The 16,340-nt window shown below is 40.1% G+C and overlaps 1 protein-coding gene across 2 annotated transcripts in view; it reads left to right on the forward strand.

Moving 5' to 3' along the window:
* The window catches only part of cskl (c-src tyrosine kinase-like), a 31,636-nt gene that overhangs the window by 2,657 nt on the left and 12,639 nt on the right, over window positions 1-16,340 (forward strand). The window contains exon 2 of one of the 2 annotated variants that reach the window (XM_077519634.1): window positions 13,163-13,271. The exons of the other annotated variant lie outside the window; for it this stretch is intronic. The gene's annotated coding sequence lies outside the window, so the exon portion shown is untranslated. The remainder of the gene's footprint in view (window positions 1-13,162; window positions 13,272-16,340) is intronic. 2 annotated transcript variants of the gene reach the window in all.

A 16,340-nucleotide genomic window follows, 5' to 3' on the forward strand; every position in this document is an offset into this window, starting at 1 on the left:
GCGTTCGACAAGCCGCAAGCTGCATTCAAATATTGTCGGACATTTCAAACTCAGACAGAAAAAAAGACCATGAATGCATTAACCGTTAATAATTGCAAATATGTATTTAAACAATATGGGCTTTCTATTAATATATAAAAGCTGGCATACATTAAGAAGAATGATGGGTGTGAAATCACCTTTTTTTTTTCTTTTCTTTTTTTTATACTTTATTAGTATAAATGGTCCATACAGTCACATCTGTTTACAATTCCTAATCATCTACTAAGCTAGGCTTGCAGCCTCCATTCTAGTATTTCGCTTTCTTTTAAAGTAGGATAATATAAAACAATATAAGCTATATATTGAGTTGCTGTCATCTTTACTCCATCTGAAACTACGCGATGCTGAGACAACTTTACTTCAGCAAATACAGTCATGCTCAAAAAAGGTGCGACCAAAAGCTGTGTGGTGCGACCACCTGAAAAAGTTGGTAGCACCAGTGCTACCAGTACAAAAGTTGGTGTAGAGCCCTGATTAATACTGTATTAAAGGCTTAAATAATACAGTATAATGATGGTAATTATGAAATAATCATTGAAGCCCAGCGTATTGTATCATAAATAATATACAGGACCAGTGCCTTTTCTGGCAGACGGGCCACCACCCAAAAACCCTTAATTTAGGACCCGACCCTGCTTCTTTTGCAATACTGAATTCCATGTAAACATACTGCCCTTGTGTAGCCACACGGGTGTGTCAGGGTTTGGCACTTGTGTGTACATAGAGATACACCTACACAAGTTTGGTGTGGGAATTTGTTTTGTTTTGTTAAGGGCTGACCACAGTTTTCTTTGGCCCAGCTTTAGAAGTATGTAAGGGGGCTCTACGTTTATCAGGTCGACTCATATCGTTTACATTTATGCCATGTTGAGACGTTTCATTCACTCCATCTGTCGAGTCTTGCACTTGAATTCTTTGCTGCGCTACCGCCGTGATTGATGTGCATCAAGTGGGGAATTCAAAAGGCCTGGCCCGAATGCATTTGGAGGGGAAATGTGTTTGGCTGCGAGGTCATCTTTATTAATGTTTGTTTGGCAGTTTGGATTCAAGCTTTGTTTCCTGCACCGCTGCGCCGCACAAACCTCATTGGCATGCAAAGTGGAGGGTTCTTGCAAACAAGGTGCAGCCAGTCGCTGTCCATCACACACCAGTTACCTGGTCGCCTTGGAAATGTGGAGTACGGCAACGAGTGTGTGGAACGCGATTGGAGTTTTCAAAGGACCTTCTTGTAACAAAACCCTATAATGTGCATGCTGGGCTAGTAGTTAGCGATGTAACTTTGGAAACAGTGGACACAGCATAGGGAACAGCCCGGCGTTGGGGGAGCGGAGTGGTGGTGTGATGAAGTGAACGCGTTCTTTGTGTTGAGGTCAGCAGATTTTGGCTGAGCTTCAAATGAGTGTTGAGCGCACCCACAGAGGATCCATTACCCCCCTGCTGAGCACCTAAGCTGGGCTGGGCTCTGCTCCACATGGCTTTCAGGGAGACCGTTCAAAGCGCAGAGTCAATGTAAGTGAAGCCTTTTCCATCACTTGATTAGACGACTCGCCCTTTCAATTAGCAGTCCGGGTGTGACTGAATAGAACGACATTTGCAAAGACAACAGACAGAGAAGAAGGTATGTCTGTGACTGCATGGTAAGTTGACAGAGCCTTCAAAAGGTTAGTACAGAAGGCTCAAATAAAAATAAAAATGGTCATTTGGGCCATTTAGTTCCTTCATGCAAAGGTGAAAAAGCTTATTTTTTTAAAGTTTAAACTTTAAGCCATGAAATGCACTACAAATTCCCAATTCTGATTTAATGCTTTTATCTGATTGTTTGAATTTTTCGTATCAGAGGCACACCTTCGAAAGGGCTGTTGACATTCACAAAAGACAACCTGCATCAGCCGATGGCCAAAATGTACATAGATAACTTCACAAGCATCCAGCCGTCCATCCTGTTTTTATTTCAATTTTATTCCATTACAGTTGGTATATTTGCACTTTGTTTACATTTCAATTCTGGAAGAAAAAAAAAAGGTGGCTTAAATATTGTTGCTGCAATAAAAGCGCTATTATTCTGAAATGTCAATCACAAATCTATTGTTCAGTAATTATTGCCAATATCGTCAAAAATATTGTCACCCCAAATTTCTTTGAAATATCGTGATAGAATTTTTAGGCCATATCACCCACCCCTACTTTGCAAAGACTTGAGATGAAAAATTGCAAATAATTGTATTCTGCTTGTATCTACATTTTACTGGTCTCAATTTCCCCACAACCGGAATTGGGGTTTGTAGTTTGCGTTCCAAAGAAGGACACGATTTGAACAGTGTGCTTTATCTGTATGCAGCTGACCACTTTCACTTGAACCCCTTGGCAGCCATTTTAATTTTAACATTTGATGGTCCTCCAGATACACTTGTTTGTGGTTATTATTAGTAACTGAGTTTGTATGATAGAGTTAAGTTGGATTTTTGACTAAATTGTCCAGGCAATTTGCGCTTTGTTAACCATTAGTTGTTTTTATGATGGTGTACAATTTGGTATATTCGGAAGGTGTAGCCTCGAATGTGTTATTCAGAAGTGCTTTTCGACACTTCATTGTCACAATGTCGCGCTCTCTTGCTGATTGGTCGCGGCACCAGACCCTCATTGCTGCCCTCATCGTGCAGTAGAATGGCAGCATTGTGGCAGCCATCTTGGGCACAAATTCGCCGAGGCTTCTCTCCATCTGTGCCAGCGTCTGGTCAGTCATATCCCTCCCCTGCTCCCCCCAACTTGACGACTGCGAGGGCTTCTTCTCCTACGCCCGTTGGCCAGCTGACCGGGGGTCATCATGTTGAACAGAGCAACAAGAAGCATTTGTTTGCTACCCCCACTGGCTTCAGAGAATCCCAATTTAGAACTGTTTCACACAAAGTTGATCATCATCAGTCATTGTTTTCTTTTATTTTTTCTTTATTATTTTGGCATGCTCTGCATGGTTCATTGAATGGGTATTTTGGTCAACCACCTTTTAATTTCCCTGTAGTTGCTAAAGTCGACAGCCTGAACAATCGATCCTCCCCACATCAGTATATGGATCATGCTATCCACAGCATGCACCAGCACAAGGCTCGTTGTTTGGCTAGAGCAGCTACATGATATCACCCCTGTGTGTACTCAAGCTTGTTTGAGTTTGATTGTTAATAAACAGAAGGAATATTTAAGAATGGGGAAGCATTCAAGCGCTTCCTCATTTGTGTGGAGTCATGCTGTAGAGTAGACTTTCCACCGACCGTAAGGATTTGCAAATAAAAACATTGCAGCCGCAGTGTTTCCCACAAGAGCTGTCACTAAGTTCATTAATGTAGTAAAATGACAAGAAAGCCATTGCATCATACCTTCGCAAACTGTGCCAAATTGAATTATTTTATTTAGACTCGCTGATCAGTGATTGGCCTTAAACATCCTGATCATTTAATGCAGTCATTCCTTTTGGTTTGTGTACCTCCAAAACTTTGTCGTACCATGAATACCCACTTCACTCATACATGTTGAGGAGTTCCCAAAAGCAGCACATAACACAACTGAGTGTTAAATTAATACCATTTTATTTTGTTTCCTTAGTTTGAATATCTTAGGCATTGTCTTTTGAACACAAATTAAACATGAGAAATATGTTGTGTTGAAAATAATATAGAAGGAGGGTGGGGACCTGCCTTTGTTATACAGTAAATAACTCACAGCATTTATACCGCAAAAAAAAAAAGGAGCTGTTTTGAATAAGTCACCTTTAAACATTCATTTACATTTTAAATACCAGGGCAGGAACACAACACTGAACAAGAAGAATAATCCGATCCTCTACAGCAGTTTGGGATTTTTCATCTGAGTTTGAAGGAGACACTTAAGTTGACAAACGGTTGCCAGATTGATCTGGGAAATAAATTATTAAATATATATGATTTTTTTTTTTTTTCCTCCACAAAGATAATGTACGTGACTTTAAAACTGTTTACTGTATCAGTTGACATGCTCGTGGTCAGTTTGCATCCTTTAACACTGTAGTCTATTCGCATCGTAATCCAAAATTCTGAAGATCCTAACGACTAAACGAAGGCTTTGCCCGATGTGGATTGGTATTGCCAAGCCACAAAGACAGCACAGTGTACTGTGATGAGACAGCCAATACAATTGCTGGCGTGCTGTGGGTGATTGATACGGTTTGAGCTGTTGATGCCTCTGATATTTCTCAGATGGATTGTCAAACTTATATAATGATACTTTTGATACCAATCAATAATGTCATTGATCGGATCAGCTAACACTACGGCTGTTCACAAATTGTGCATAAAATTCAAAATATCAGACGATCCCATTTATATAGCTGATCCGATCTGTGGAAAGTCACTTGGCAACTTTTATGGTTACACTTGCTTATTTACTTGCACAAAGGTTATCAGCCATAATGGAAACTATAGAACAGTGCAGTGGTTAAATAAGGTGAGCTCTTCCAGGTTTGGGAATAGATGAAGTCAGTAATACTGCGACAAAGTACTAGAATCTACCCTGTCTTCATGCCATTCTCAGCCTTTCAGTGAGTTCCATGGTCTTTAGACAGGCTTTGTTATGTAAAGAAATAAAATTGGTTTTAACTGTGATTTGTTTTGCCAGTAACACCAATCCCTTGCTTTCTTTTGCTTGCTGTCACTTTAATAGTCACACTTCATACTTAGCAACCAACTATCCACCCTGACTTGAGAGGGACCCTTTTTTTCCATTCCCTCCGTCCATTAAGTCCTTTATCACAGCCAAGTCTCTTTTCCGCATGGATCTCGGAATATTGCTACATTAGAGCAGAACAGTAACAGGAGTCATTTATCAGGCTGTTCTCTGATACAGAACTCAAACAAACGTTAATACAACAGGCCAAAAGAAGTGTGTGTCAGGCATTGTGGAATACATATTCAGTAGGGCTGGGCAATTATGGGAAAAATAATAATCACAATTATTTTGATTCATATTGAAGTACATGAATTTCTGGCAAGTATTAGCTTTTGAGAACATGTAACAACAATTTCCTGTCTTCTTATGTCTGTGTTACGGGGTAAAAGAAGAAAAACATCCAGCCTCAGCTGCGTTTTGCAAAAACACAATTAATCTCTCAAATGCATATTTGAAATGTTAATGTTAATCGAAACCGAGGCTGAATTTTTTGTACATTACAAAAACCTAGCATTTGAACAGACTTTTTGTAAGCCTGTTAGTATCAGATCAGGGCTCGAGACTGTGACCAATTCACCCCCAACTGTACAGCCTGTGCTGGTACAAAAATTAATCCAGTCGCACGGTGCCCAGCTTGACGAGTCATCACGCGGCTGTCAACTTCCAACATTAACACAACGCTACGTAGAAATTATATTTAATCACCAATTACGCCAAGAAAGTTAATTAGTTAATTCGTCCGTCATTGATAGACACAAGTCTCCGGCGTTAGCAACTAACCACTAACGGGAGCGTAAACATTCACAGCGTTCGGCGAGCCGCGAGATGCGTTCAACTCAGACGGGAAAAAAAAAGGCCATCAATGCATTAAACGTTAATAATGGCAAATATCAAAACAATGTTGGCTTTGTATCAGTTCATAACAGCTAGCAATCATTAAGAATAATAGGTGTGAAATCACTGTTGTCGTTGTGTGTGGGTGTGGGTGTGTGTTTTGTTTTTGTTTTTGTTTTGTTTTTTTTTAACTTAGAATCAATGGTCCAACTAGTCACTTCTGTTTACAATGCCTAATCATCTACTAGGCTTCATCCCCCATTCAAGTTGTTGGTACGTCAATAAATCAAAAATAAAGAATAAACCTGCTGTTTTCATATTATATAATTCGTATAACATTCATTTACCATCAAAAATAGGAGCATCTTTACAATAGTCACTTTTAAACAGGCATTAAACAAAACATTGAACAAGAAATAATCATTGAACAAACTACTGTTCAAAAAGCAAAGCCTTTTTTAAAAATGTCTTTTAAAGTTATATAAAATAATTGACTTGTTTAATTTCAGACAAATCTTGTTTCAGTAAAATATTTTGCAGCTATAAGTTTGAGTTGCTATCAATCTTTATGTCATCTGATACTACGCTATAGAAATTGAGACAACTATACATCGGCAAATACAGGGTCATGCTGTATCTCCCCCCAAAAGGGTGCGACCAAAGCCTGTGGTGCGACCAACTGAAAAAGTTGGTAGCACCCATGCTACCAGTGCAAAAGTTAGTGTAAAGCCCTGTATCAGCCACAGATCGGAACCCATGATTTAAAGCCAATCATGGTGCTTTCATTCATCATCAAATTTGCATGAATTTTAGGTTCAATTGTTGTATATTGTCTAAGTATAAAAGGCATGGCAGCTGTGGCATATTACGCACTGTCAGATGCAAATACCAAAACTATATTCGTGACGTACGAGTTGGATCACTTCATGGCAGCACAGCCCAACAACTATTTGTCCTCTGATTTTTACCCATTCTGGGCCAACTCTATCCATTAGGGGTGTGAATTGCCTAGTACCTGACGATTCGATTCGTATCACGCTTATAACCGTGAGCCACTGTACACAAACAGTTTGCAATCTGTTTCACATTTGAACAGCATTAAAATAAAAATATTAAGGCTTAATGTGCCGTTCATATAACATTCTTCCATGCTCAAGGTGTGAATCCTAAAAAAAAATAAAAAAAAAAAAATCGATTCTGCCGATTATTGAATCGATTCGAGAATCGTGCGATGTAGTATCGCGATATATCGCCGAATCGATTTTTTTAACACCCCTACTATCCATATAAACCCCAAATATGAAACCAATCCACAACTTGTGACAATAGCCACAATGGCAACACATGGTTCATTTTCATGACAGTGTACATATTATGGGACTCCTGATTGTTGAGAAAAGTGCAAACCGTCAGGGCACGATGATAAAATAAGCCTTTGCGTTTAATCCTCTGACATGAACATGCTCCATAGAAGCTATCATAAAGCAGTGGATGTTTCAGGCAATTCTCTCCCAGATAATTAGGTTACATTCTCTAAACGTAGCCTGTGAAAAGAAACTGCTGGCCTCATTACCTTCATCTCAAGGGGGTTCCACTATTGTAAAAAGTTTTTCTCTTTCATCTATTGCACATTTTATGGGCCAAACATGTAATTTTTTTTATGTCAAGTCCCTCTGAAACAGTTTTTGTTTATTAGCAGCAATAATTAGTCATCCACAAACTATAAAAAGCCAGTCCTCTGTTTGACATGTTGCGTGGTGGAATAGCTTCACTTCCTGGATGCAAGAGAATGTGGCCTCATAGTATTTCACTTCTTGTTTTCTAAGTAAGCAAGCTTAAGCCTAAGCGTGAGCAAGTGTATGTATGCAGTGTGGACCACAGAGTGCTGAGTGCCCCACACTGAGCGCTGATAATCGTCTGCGCACAAAGATGAATAATTTAGAGTCCTGGCATAGCGTGATGCAAGTTCCATTATTCATGGATGGCATCGTAGCCGAAGCATGACTGTCGATAATATGAGAGGTAGGCAGATACCACAATGCCAGGCAGTCCTTGCTACTCACTGTCTTAAAAACCCAACCTCCAGTTTTTCCTTTTTAACTAGCGTGGCCATTGTTAAAAGTAACTCGTATAAAGGCTTCCTATCTGATCGCCATGATTGGCATCGGTGTAGATTGTGTAATTGTATGACTATTGAACTTCTTAATTTGTTTAAAAAAAAAAAAAAAAGTTGTCCATACATGTAGCTTAAAAAAAAAAAATCTTATAAGGAACGCAGCATAATGGTTTTGCTCATCTATGACATTGCTTGTATTTTTAATGCAACAATACATGTGCTTTTTTTTCCACAATATTAAACAATTCCCAGGTATTTTAATGCATCTGTGACATAATTTAATCATAACCGCAAAGATCTCTTTTACAACATTGCTGAAATTAGCACGTTTTGGGCGGAAGGTCTCTTCTTCGGCCTTATGAACCACTGATTACCCTTCCCACATCCACTGTGAGGTGTATTGATGCAGGGTACATATTTCAGATTTCAGTTTTTTTCCCTCCACCGTGAAGACAGGTGCAGAGCTAGGCTACTTGTATTTGAGCAGTTGAACAGAGCAGTGATCACTCATTCACAGTAAAAGCATGGATTTTCACTGGCGGAGGCAGTGCAGCACTTTATTACTAATTGGCCGAATTATATTTATCAATGAATGATAGTGAATGTGTACATTTGGCACATGCACCGGTGTCTTAGCCAAGCACAAATACCTCTGCCATCACGTTAACAACTTCGCCAAAGATTTCAAGTATTTGCTGCTAACGTGTGTACAACAAAACTCATTGCTGACCTGCTTATCTTTTGGCTTTGGCTTAGCAGTGTTTCAATGTGTGGTCTGGTAGGTGCCTAAAACTGTCAGCTCTTCCCCCAGACTGCCAATTCATCAAGCATATAAACCAGGTGTACTGTAAATTATTGAGCTTTTGGTTTCACAGTTCAGCATAATTCAGAATGGCTTGCTCAGAAGGCATTTTTAGAAATGGGCAGCTAACGAGTTATTTGTTTCACTCTTAATGGATGGGGAGGCACTCCCAGAGGCCCAACTACAATATTTCTGTACAAACAATTAAACCACTTTCTTGCGATGCATTCCCTTTTTACTCTAGAATTGACAACATTCCAAATATGATTCCCCCCTCCATGAGAGATGAACCATTTCTTTATTCTTGTTTCCCATTTTGGCCAGTGTGTCTCTCCTCCTCCTCCTAGTCACAAGGTGGGTGTTTCTCCATGGTGTCATTGGTGCTGAATGCATCTCTTTATTAAAAGAGATTTCGGGCTGACATATTGTGCCCGCACCCCACTGTGTCTGCTGCTAATGACGTTCTTTGTGTCTCAGTGTGCATACGCTTTGCCTCCCTCCTCTTCCCCGCGGCCTCAATGGAAGACTTGTCATGTGTTGCTAGCAAAGGAGATGAGGCAGCAGCCAAACACAGACACACATACATCTTGTCACCTCCAAACTACTACCCAATGTTCTTTTGACACACTCCATCCATGTTTGCATGTGTCACCAGGGTAGAATATTTGAGATGAGTTTTTGTGGCGTACAGTGGACACTGCATTCCAGCACTCAATGAATTTGCTGTCAGTTGCTCTGCATCTATTCTATCTGTTCAGTGTTGCCGTGAGATATGGTTTAACTTTTTTAAATTGTTCCTTGATTATACAAGTTGTAACTTAAAACACCCATATCTCAAATCGTGTTTCCCCATTGACATGAAAGGAAATGCCATTAATCTGTTCCAGCCTCAGGGAAAAAAAAAAAAAATCATTATTAGCCATATTTTTTTAATGAGGAAAAATAGCACTGTAATATACTAGTGACACAGTTAACTCTCTGCCATTGAAGGCTTTAGAAGTCAAAGATCCATTTAAGATTACACACGATGTATGGCGGTCTATAATCGATCATAGCATCAATAGTGCACTGTGCCCTGCTAAGTGCAGTATGAAAAGGCCTTTAACCATCTTAAAAATCCATAAGCAGTGGAAAGTCTTTGAAGAAACAACACTCATGAGAAATACGTATCAGTATGTAGGACTCCTCCTAGAAAGAAAGAAATCAGTCATTCAAAGGCAATCAGAGCAGACACTCTTTCATTTAATTTAACATCTTCATAGTGTATGTGCTGATAAAAGCGGGTGCAGGCCGTCTTTGGCTACGTGGATTGAGAGAGGATATAAATAGCCAGAGCTGTAGAGTGTGTGTTTGTTTGTCTGCACTGAGACTCCGAAGCAGAGCGCTCAAGCTCAAACAATAAGCAGTCGCCATCGCCCAGCATCACCCTTCCTCCCCCTCTGCGGCCCAGCCGTCGCAGGCCCTTTCGCCTGCCCGCGCCCCCTCTTCCTTTCTTTCTTCCACTTCCTGCTGCCTGCTTTTGTTGTCCGACGCGAGCGAGAGTCCGAGCAGCCCACTGCTCCCTGACGTCACACCGTCTGTCTGTCAGCCCACCTGTCTGCTTGTACAATTCTCTGTCACGTTCATTTATATTTTTTCATTCACTTAGGCCAAGATAGGAGGCGGCCACTCGGGATTAAACGCAAAAGAAAGGATGTGATCTTATGCACGTTTCTGTTCTTTTTCCCCATCGGAATGTTTTTACTCATTTTGACCTCCCATGCGATATGTGCAGTGAGCCCTTGATATGCAAGGGGGATAGGGACCAAACCTGATTGTTGTGAGGTAGATGTGCTAACAATTGCCCACATGCATATTATCATTTTTTAAATAGATTTCAACTCTTTCTCCTTAGTTCAATCAATACTAAAGTTTGGTACATTTGAGTAGCTAGCCGTTACCAGCTGTAACCTTTCTCTGCTTCATCTTGATTATTTTTTTTATTTTTTATTTATTTATTTTTTATTTTTTTTAAACCGTCCTGCGTTATCTGACAAAGTCTACAAGGAACCTTGCTTGCCGGGCGGACCCCAATGGAATATTCCGTCATGCGGTTCATATTTTGTCTCATTACTTTGTCAATTTATGCTAATCATGGCCTTTCAATGAGCATCCTTATCAGGAAAAAAAAAAGAGCCTTCTTTCCTTAAAAAAAAATAAAATAAAAAAAATAAAAAGTTTCATATGGCAGATGGCAGGCACACAACCGTAATGACTAAGCCACATCTCGGCGTCCTCCGTTATTTACATCGTTGTCATCTCTGCCCAGCCGGATGTCTCTGCAGGCCTTTTCCATGCACCTATCTCCCACCACCTCATTTCAGTTGGAAGCTTTAAATATCCAAATTGTTGCCCATTTATAAAAAGAAAAGGTGGCAGTATTAATGACATTTTTAATTAACAGTGTGGAACTTTATATCTTTATTGGTAGGCCATCTCATGCCTTGTGCACCTCCTGTTATACAAATTGAAATGGGTTGTCGCTTGCCTTTGCAGCTTGCATTGTACCTAAAACCAGCAGCGTCTTTGAAGTTAATTGCCTTCAATTAATGCAAAAATAGCTCATCAGTGATTGGACACTGTGTTTTGCTAAGAAAAATTAAAGTAGAGGAAAAATATCAACATTTATTTACTTATGAACATGGCACATGTGTCTTAATGCACCAATTTTCCTATATTTTGTTTAAAAAAAATGAAATAGAATGTGTTGCATGAAAAAAAATGCTGTTTTTATTTCCCCAAATATTTCAAATAAGCACATTTTAGAGCTGTATTTTTAATACTTTGATATTTTTGCTCATCTCGGCTCGTGCCTATTAATACATTTTCCCGGTGTGTGTGAAAACTGCTCCTTGCTCTGCAGTGCGTTAAAACCAGGCACGCTGCTTGGGGGTAAACCAGAAGAGATATTAACAAAAACATTTTGGTCATCCAGCATAATAAACATATCCTTTAGGTATACATATGACTGTTATTATAAAATGCAAGTAAATTAATGTAAAATATTGGGATACGTATCGCCTTGAAGATCATGTATTGGGATACGATACGTATCGCAATACGTATCGTATTGCGACCCCCGTATCGTGATACGTATCGTATCGTGGCGGCAATACCCAGCCCTAGTGATGGCAACATAATTATAATCTTGGCCAAAGCCAAGGAAACGCTCAGATTCACCCATTACTTTAAGTGTTCACAGTTGCCAACAGACAAAATGACTAGTGTTGTTCCGATACCGATACTGGTATCGGCAGAGGTGCCGATACTGCATTAAAACAGTGTTATCGGTATCGGTGAGTACTCACAAGTAACATGCCGATACCATTCATTCCAACGCTACGCTAATATAGGACTTTGGGTGCAGCATCTTGTGTCTTGCTGGTGCACGACATTCACTGGTATGTGACATGTTCACTGCATGCCGATCTAAGATATCGTATTGGCCCTTGAATGCTCTGAACCAATAGCAGGACAGCTTTTTCTTGTTGTGAAAAAAAACCCAAAAAAAACTGACGTATCGTATGGTATCGGTACCGGCCGATACTGCAAAGGTGGGTATCTGTATCGTGGGCCAAAAAACGGTATCGGAACAACACTAAAAATGACACACATAATTTAATAAGATGCATTCAAGTGACACTTCACTTGCAGAGAATGTATAGAAACTGTACATTTGCATGCTTACCAGCCTGTCACATTTCCATATTACTCTTCTGCTGCAGTCACACTGTTTTAATATTATACAGTACAACAGTGCAAAGAAGCCCTGAAGGCCATGTTATTTATCTCTTTGCATTTGGATAAAGAGCTCATTAACATGTGACGGTCAAAAATCAAGGTCATTGGGACTACAAAGTAAGATGTTGATGCAGCATCCAGAGGGCTTGTATGGCATTTCACTCTCTCAACACGGGATTTGTGAGGAATGTTGTTGACTGGTGATATACATAATGGCGTCCTTTTGCTGAGTGAAGTGAACTTGCGGCTGTGGTTTAATTGAGTCTTAATAAATTAGATTTCCCTCAGGACAATGTGGGACTTTTAGTCATAAGTATCTGGGCCAAATGGCAAATAAATAGGAAGCCTGTCTAAAATCCGTCTACCCGTATTATGTTGTTATTCTGCGTTTCGATTGCGTCGCGGTGTGCTCGCTAAAGCTCATCGCGGTGGAGAGGAGCAGTATAAATAAAGTGTGCATTGCATCGCCCCAGATGCCTGAGGTTTTGTCGCTCTGGTTTGAGTAGCTGACGATAACTTTCTCGGTAAGGCTTGAGCCCTCTCTGGTGATTCCGCTGTTTAGGCTTTTATTTACACCAGTGGTAAAAAGTTGGCGCAGCAATCAGCTAAAAAAATAAATAAATAAAAAATTTGCCCTTTGATTCTTTGGATGTGGGATGTAAATATACCATTGTGTTTTTAGGCTGGATTTACGCTTCAGCTTTAAGTGTCCAATTCTGATTTAATGCCTTCTGTATATCAGATTTTTTTAGCTATTCACAATCACATACCTTGAAAAATTGAAATTTGATTAAAATGGCCTTCTAGGGCATGTTATTGAGTAAATTTTATTTTATTTGTATTATTATTTTTTAATCATCCTCTGTAGTTCATTTTCATATTGTTTGCTGTAGGGCAAGAAAGGAGCCTGGCGGAAGGCATTTGCAGAGTGAATAACACTGAACATTGCCAAAGACGTGGATGGCCCATTTACAGTATACGTTGCTTAACCTTTTACCCGAGGTATGTGCTTCCATGTTGCTGAAGTTGCCTGCTTGACTTGTTTAACTCTGCATATGAAAGACTGTGAGGGATCTGGAGAGGGTGTGCTATCAACTCTTACTCTTTTACTTATGATGCTGGCTTCAGAACCTCAGACCAAACGCGAAGTATCACTTCACACTGCATGTCTCGCGTGCATTTGCTCACGGGGAAACTGCAGGTGGCAGGAGGGGGTTGCTTCACGCAGGGAAGAGGAATAGGTTTCAAATATTGTGCAGTATCAGGAGGAATGAAATAAATTCCGGAATTGGAGGGGGGGGGAAAAAACAACAAAACATGTTTTGAATACTGTCATTGTAATTGGCAGTTTTGCATAATTGAAGGGAAAAAAATGAAAATTTGAAATTGGATTTGTGAAAAACGTTTTTTTGTTCGTTTGTTTTTTTAAGCCCCCCCTCAGATGTGCAGTGTAAATGGCAACACAGCCATTGGAACACAATCACATCTTCAATCCACAGGATTGCTGTGGTTTGGTTAGTTTGAGCACACGAGCATGATTGAGTGCACACTATTCTGTCTTGGGTCATACTTTGGGAAGTGCGTCTTCACTAAAGAGGGCTGTTGCATCACTCATTGCCATGACAACGTCACTATGAGCAGCGATAAATTTAGATGCAGAGGAGGAAGTGATTGTCATTCATGTCCGAGTAAAACCAGGCTGATACAAATGTTTATGCCTGTGTATGTACAGTATGTCACTTTGTGTATCAACATCTCATATAGAACTCCCTATTGCCTATTTATATGGCAACACTTAACTGTAAAGCTTCAATTTCAAATATTAGCCAGCCCAACTATTTCCAGTTGTCATGGTCTCTTCAGCATTTTCATAAAAAAAAAACTATTTGTTAGGAGTGGCCGCTTTTAAAGGGAAAAGAAAAAGTTCAGGTTTTAGCTAGATACGCTACTGAATGGCATTGCTGTGTAACTTTGTGTCAGGCTCCTAGCAAGAATTGCCATATATATCTGTACCGTAAATGATTCAGTATATACTGATTACTGTGATATGTATGAATTTTAGGTCATATCAACCAGCCCTAATAATACTACTGGTAACCACTGAATTGAGAACTTGTGGGGCTTTCATGTCATTTCTTGTAGCAGTCTGAATTTAATTTTTGCGCTCGTAGAGAGTCTTCTACCCCCAAGCACCAGAAACATTGGACTTATGAAGTCCGGCTGAAAACCGCTGCATTCTGGTAGCATGGGCACTTTTTTTTTTTTTTTTAACCACAGTTGTACAGGGAGTAGGACTGCACTACAGTTGCATAACACCCATGTTGGTGTGTCAGACAACGTTTAAAGATGGGCCCTGAGATGACTCACTCTTTCATAATGAAAGACCGTCTTAATGGCGGAGCCTCTAATAACATGAACTCTTAACATGAAGGGATTTTGGCAAATGTGTCAATGTAATTGCCGTGTTGGTGTAGGAGTTAATCGTGTTAAGATCATGCATCAGAAGCTGCACTATACTCTACTTCAGGTGCACGCCAATACAAATCTTGAAGTGCCCTTAATACGCTTTTTAATGGGTCAAAAAATATCCATTTATTAAGGTTGATCAGGCCACATGCAATAATAGTATTTTATTGAAAAAAAATCTCATTTTAATTATGTAAGTTTTTGTGTGTTGGTCCATCACCCATTGTATGGTACGATTTCTTTGAAATGGAAACTATCATAGAGCATGTACGCTCATGAATATGATTTCCATACGCGTGTGAGTGCCGTTTTACCAAGTGAACAATAGCGTGTCTCTGCAGTCGCCTCCGAGAAAGGAAGGAGTTCAGTTTACTGAATAGCACTTGGCTGAATTGGGCGTGATGCTTGAGCAGCATGTTGCTTGATGTGCATGAATGGCTCTTAAGGCATTCCTCAGAGCGGAGACAGTTAAGAATAGCACTCTTTGGCCTTACAATGCGGTTGTGAGTGGGTGACTCGAGAGGGGTTGGCCTGGCCTAATATGCAGCTGTTATCTGGAATTGACTGCAAGCAGGCTAGTTCCTGTGTCAACACAGGATGTGGTGGCAAGAGCGGCGTTGTCAACCTTGTCTTCAGGGAACGCGTCATGCTCATCAAGACTTACGAACTACTTTTAAGAGAACATTGGTTTAGTTTGTGGGGTACGGATACTCTCATTGGTCCCTCCCCGCTTCATGCATAGCAATGGAAAATATGACTGAATGACTTCCTCCTTCTCTCTTGACTCGCAACTTCCTGTTCGCTTGACTGGTCGCAAGCAAGATGCTTTATAACGGGTCATAAACCTTTCGAGACTAAGAACTTCTCTGGTACTCATTAATGTGAAGGGCTACCAGTTAATACGCAGTTCTGAAATAACACATTTGCTGAAATTACATTTACATATGTTTTTATTGATAACTTATAACACCGATCATGTTATTGATTGCATTTGCATTTTCAAGTGATCACCTGTACGACATTCCTAGTAAATTGCAATGCCCGGCATCACAGGCCGACAGACTACTCGTTGTCCTTGGGGTCTACCTAGTGCCTGGGTGTGCTGTATTTATGACTCCAGGTTGTTGTTGTTTGAATCCCTCTCATTCTCCAAGTTAACAGCTTTGAACAAGTTGGGGTATTTTTCGATTTCTCTTAAAATCTTCATTGAGGTCCCCTACACATCACCCCAAGAACTAATTCAGAAGCTCCGTATGGAAAGTTAGAAACAGCCCCTGACACCACTTTCACCGATCAACATGAAATTGAGTGGGAACGTCTATCATAACAGGATGCACACAAAGATCCTGAAATTGAAGAGGAAGTTGGTCATTTTGGTTGGGAACCAAGCCATTTTTTGTGGATTTTTGGAGTCGTACATTGCTGAAGTAGTATTGGGTAATTCACACTAATCTGAAGCAGGTATCCTGGACAGGCGGATGATTCAAAATTCTGAATCTTTTTGGCCTACACCAAATTTAAATTAATTTAATAATTTCATGCATTATCCGAATGACTACATGTGATTTTTGAGCGCACATCTAACGCTTGCCTTTGTTCATGTCG

The sequence above is a fragment of the Festucalex cinctus genome, chromosome 4 (assembly GCF_051991245.1).
Source record: "Festucalex cinctus isolate MCC-2025b chromosome 4, RoL_Fcin_1.0, whole genome shotgun sequence".
Lineage (NCBI taxonomy): Eukaryota > Metazoa > Chordata > Actinopteri > Syngnathiformes > Syngnathidae > Festucalex > Festucalex cinctus.